This window comes from Phalangium opilio, unplaced genomic scaffold (assembly GCF_054372755.1).
Source record: "Phalangium opilio isolate 3A_F unplaced genomic scaffold, DU_Popi_V2 ptg000002l_1, whole genome shotgun sequence".
NCBI classification, from domain to species: Eukaryota; Metazoa; Arthropoda; class Arachnida; order Opiliones; family Phalangiidae; genus Phalangium; species Phalangium opilio.
This window is the reverse complement of record NW_028324144.1, coordinates 16,096,117-16,101,283: the sequence shown is the minus strand read 5'-3', so window position 1 is coordinate 16,101,283 and position 5,167 is coordinate 16,096,117. Positions and strand designations below refer to the sequence as shown.

At 47.3% G+C, this 5,167-nt stretch overlaps 1 non-coding gene across 1 annotated transcript; it reads right to left on the bottom strand.

Annotated features, from left to right (window-relative positions):
• Window positions 1-2,566: 2,566 nt before the first annotated feature.
• TRNAN-AUU (transfer RNA asparagine (anticodon AUU)) lies at window positions 2,567-2,639 on the bottom strand. The gene has a single exon. It is a non-coding gene; the product is annotated as a tRNA-Asn (tRNA).
• Between the last annotated feature and the right edge of the window lie 2,528 nt (window positions 2,640-5,167).

Sequence of the window (5,167 nt, the reverse complement as noted above, 5' to 3'; positions counted from 1 at the left end):
ACCAAAAGGTTGGTGGTTCGAGCCCATCCGGGAGCGGTGTTGTGAGGTTTCAGATGTGACGTAAAAAGTCAAAGTTTTTCCACAATACCTGACGAACATTTAATTTTTGGGCTTCCGTTGCGCAATGGTTAATGCTTTCAGCTGTTAACCGAAAGGTTGGTGGTTCGAGCGCACCCGGGAGAGGTGTTGTGGGGTCTCAGATGTGACGTAAAAATTCAAAGATTTTCCACAATACCTGACGAACATTTAATTTCTGAGCTTCCGTGGCTCAATGGTTAGCGCCTTCGGCTGTTAACTAATGGTTGTCAGGTATTGTGGAAAAACTTTGACTTTTTACGTCACATCTGAGACCTCACAACACCGCTCCCGGATGGGCTCGAACCACCAACCTTTCGGTTAACAGCCGAACGCGCTAACCATTGCGTCACGGAAGCCCAAAAATTATATGGTCGTCAGGTATTGTGGAAAAACTTTGGCTTTTTACGTTTCATTTGAGATCCCAAAACACCGCTCCCGGGTGGGCTCGAACGACCAACCTTTCGGTTAACATCTAAACGCGTTAACCATTGCGCAACGGAAGTCCAAAAATTAAATGTTCGTCAGGTATTGTGGAAAAAGTTTGACTTTTTACGTCACATCTGAGACCTCACAACACCGCTCCCGGATGGGCTCGAACCACCAACCTTTCGGTTAACAGCCGCACGCGCTAACCATTGCGCCACGGAAGCTCAGAAATTATATGGTTGTCAGGTATTGTGGAAAAACTTTGACTTTTTACGTCACATCTGAGACCTCACAACACCGCTCCCGGATGGGCTCGAACCACCAACCTTTCGGTTAACAGCCGAACGCGCTAACCATTGCGTCACGGAAGCCCAAAAATTATATGGTCGTCTGGTATTGTGGAAAAACTTTGGCTTTTTACGTTACATTTGAGATCCCAAAACACCGCTCCCGGGTGGGCTCGAACCACCAACCTTTCGGTTAACAGCCGAACGCGCTAACCATTGCGCCACGGAAGCCCAAAAACTAAATGGTCGTCAGGTATTGTGGAAAAACTTTGGCTTTTTACGTTACATTTGAGATCCCAAAACACCGCTCCCGGGTGGGCTCGAACCACCAACCTATTAGTTAACAGCCGAAGGCGCTAACCATTGAGCCACGGAAGCTCAGAAATTAAATGTTCGTCAGGTATTGTGGAAAATCTTTGACTTTTTACGTCACATCTGAGACCCCACAACACCTCTCCCGGGTGCGCTCGAACCACCAACCTTTCGGTTAACAGGTGAAAGCATTAACCATTGCGCAACGGAAGCCCAAAAATTAAATGTTCGTCAGGTATTGTGGAAAAACTTTGACTTTTTACGTCACATCTGAAACCTCACAACACCGCTCCCGGATGGGCTCGAACCACCAACCTTTTGGTTAACAGCCGAACGCGCTAACCATTGCGCCGCGGAAGCTCAGAAATTAAATGGTTGTCAGGTATTGTGGAAAAGTTATGACTTTTCACGCTACATCTGAGACCCCACAACACCTCTCCCGGGTGGGCTCGAACGACCAACCTTTCGGTTAACATCTAAACGCGTTAACCATTGCGCAACGGAAGCTCAAAAATTAAATGTTCGTCAGGTATTGTGGAAAAACTTTGACTTTTTACGTCACTTCTGAAACCTCACAACACCGCTCCCGGATGGGCTCGAACCACCAACCTTTCGGTTAACAGCTGAAAGCATTAACCCTTGCGCAACGGAAGCCCAAAAATTAAATGTTCGTCAGGTATTGTGGAAAAACTTTGACTTTTTACGTCACATCTGAAACCTCACAACACCGCTCCCGGATGGGCTCGAACCACCAACCTTTCGGTTAACAGCCGAACGCGCTAACCATTGAACCACGGAAGCCCAAAAATTATATGGTCGTCTGGTATTGTGGAAAAACATTGGCTTTTTACGTTACATTTGAGATCCCAAAACACCGCTCCCGGGTGGGCTCGAACCACCAACCTATTAGTTAACAGCCGAACGCGCTAACCATTGAGCCACGGAAGCTCAGAAATTAAATGGTTGTCACGTATTGTGGAAAAGATATGACTTTTTACGTCACATCTGAGACCTCACAATACCGCTCCCGGATGGGCTCGAACCACCAACCTTTCGGTTAACAGCCGCAAGCGCTAACCATTGCACGACGGAAGCTCAGAAATTAAATGGTTGTCAGGTATTGTGGAAAAACTTTGACTTTTTACGTCACATCTGAGACCTCACAACACCGCTCCCGGATGGGCTCGAACCACCAACCTTTCGGTTAACAACCGAACGCGCTAACCATTGCGTCACGGAAGCCCAAAAATTATATGGTCGTCAGGTATTGTGGAAAAACTTTGGCTTTTTACGTTTCATTTGAGATCCCTAAATACCGCTCCCGGGTGGGCTCGAACGACCAACCTTTCGGTTAACATCTAAACGCGTTAACCATTGCGCAACGGAAGCCCAAAAATTAAATGTTCGTCAGGTATTGTGGAAAAACTTTGACTTTTTACGTCACATCTGAGACCTCACAACACCGCTCCCGGATGGGCTCGAACCACCAACCTTTCGGTTAATAGCCGCACGCGCTAACCATTGCGCCACGGAAGCTCAGAAATTATATGGTTGTCAGGTATTGTGGAAAAACTTTGGCTTTTTACGTTACATATGAGATCCCAAAACACCGCTCCCGGGTGGGCTCGAACCACCAACCTTTCGGTTAACAGCCGAACGCGCTAACCATTGCGCCACGGAAGCCCAAAAACTAAATGGTCGTCAGGTATTGTGGAAAAACTTTGGCTTTTTACGTTACATTTGAGATCCCAAAACACCGCTCCCGGGTGGGCTCGAACCACCAACCTATTAGTTAACAGCCGAAGGCGCTAACCATTGAGCCACGTAAGCTCAGAAATTAAATGGTTGTCACGTATTGTGGAAAAGATATGACTTTTCACGCTACTTCTGAGACCCCACAACACCTCTCCCGGGTGGGCTCGAACCACCAACCTTTCGGTTAACAGCTGAAAGCATTAACCATTGCGCAACGGAAGCCCAAAAATTAAATGTTCGTCAGGTATTGTGGAAAAACTTTGACTTTTTACGTCACATCTGAAACCTCACAACACCGCTCCCGGATGGGCTCGAACCACCAACCTTTCGGTTAACATCCGAACGCGCTAACCATTGAACCACGGAAGCCCAAAAATTATATGGTCGTCTGGTATTGTGGAAAAACTTTGGCTTTTTACGTTACATTTGAGATCCCAAAACACCGCTCCCGGGTGGGCTCGAACCACCAACCTTTCGGTTAACAGCCGAACGCGCTAACCATTGCGCCACGGAAGCCCAAAAACTAAATGGTCGTCAGGTATTGTGGAAAAACTTTGGCTTTTTACGTTACATTTGAGATCCCAAAACACCGCTCCCGGGTGGGCTCGAACCACCAACCTATTAGTTAACAGCCGAAGGCGCTAACCATTGCGCCACGGAAGCTCTGAAATTAAATGGTTGTCACGTATTGTGGAAAAGATATGACTTTTCACGCTACTTCTGAGAACCCACAACACCTCTCCCGGGTGGGATCGAACGACCAACCTTTCGGTTAACATCTAAACGCGTTAACCATTGCGCAACGGAAGCCCAAAAATTAAATGTTCGTCAGGTATTGTGGAAAAACTTTGACTTTTTACGTCACTTCTGAAACCTCACAACACCGCTCCCGGAAGGGCTCGAACCACCAACCTTTCGGTTAACAGCCGAACGGGCTAACCATTGCGCCACGGAAGCTCAGAAATTAAATGGTTGTCAGGTATTGTGGAAAAGTTATGACTTTTCTCGCTACATCTGAGACCCCACAACACCTCTCCCGGGTGGGCTCGAACGACCAACCTTTCGGTCAACATCTAAACGCGTTAACCATTGCGCAACGGAAGCCCAAAAATTAAATGTTCGTCAGGTATTGTGGAAAAACTTTGGCTTTTTACGTTACATTTGAAATCCCAAAACACCGCTCCCGGGTGGGCTCGAACCACGAACCTTTCGGTTAACAGCCGAACGCGCTAACCATTGCGTCACGGAAGCCCAAAAATTATATGGTCGTCAGGTATTGTGGAAAAACTTTGGCTTTTTAGGTTACATTTGAGATCCCAAAACACCGCTGCCGGGTGGGCTCGAACCACCAACCTTTCGGTTAACAGCCGAACGCGCTAACCATTGCGCCACGGAAGCCCAAAAACTAAATGGTCGTCAGGTATTGTGGAAAAACTTTGGCTTTTTACGTTACATTTGAGATCCCAAAACACCGCTCCCGGGTGGGCTCGAACCACCAACCTATTAGTTAACAGCCGAAGGCGCTAACCATTGAGCCACGTAAGCTCAGAAATTAAATGGTTGTCACGTATTGTGGAAAAGATATGACTTTTCACGCTACTTCTGAGACCCCACAACACCTCTCCCGGGTGGGCTCGAACCACCAACCTTTCGGTTAACAGCTGAAAGCATTAACCATTGCGCAACGGAAGCCCAAAAATTAAATGTTCGTCAGGTATTGTGGAAAAACTTTGACTTTTTACGTCACATCTGAAACCTCACAACACCGCTCCCGGATGGGCTCGAACCACCAACCTTTCGGTTAACAGCCGAACGCGCTAACCATTGAACCACGGAAGCCCAAAAATTATATGGTCGTCTGGTATTGTGGAAAAACTTTGGCTTTTTACGTTACATTTGAGATCCCAAAACACCGCTCCCGGGTGGGCTCGAACCACCAACCTTTCGGTTAACAGCCGAACGCGCTAACCATTGCGCCACGGAAGCCCAAAAACTAAATGGTCGTCAGGTATTGTGGAAAAACTTTGGCTTTTTACGTTACATTTGAGATCCCAAAACACCGCTCCCGGGTGGGCTCGAACCACCAACCTATTAGTTAACAGCCGAAGGCGCTAACCATTGCGCCACGGAAGCTCTGAAATTAAATGGTTGTCACGTATTGTGGAAAAGATATGACTTTTCACGCTACTTCTGAGAACCCACAACACCTCTCCCGGGTGGGCTCGAACGACCAACCTTTCGGTTAACATCTAAACGCGTTAACCATTGCGCAACGGAAGCCCAAAAATTAAATGTTCGTCAGGTATTGT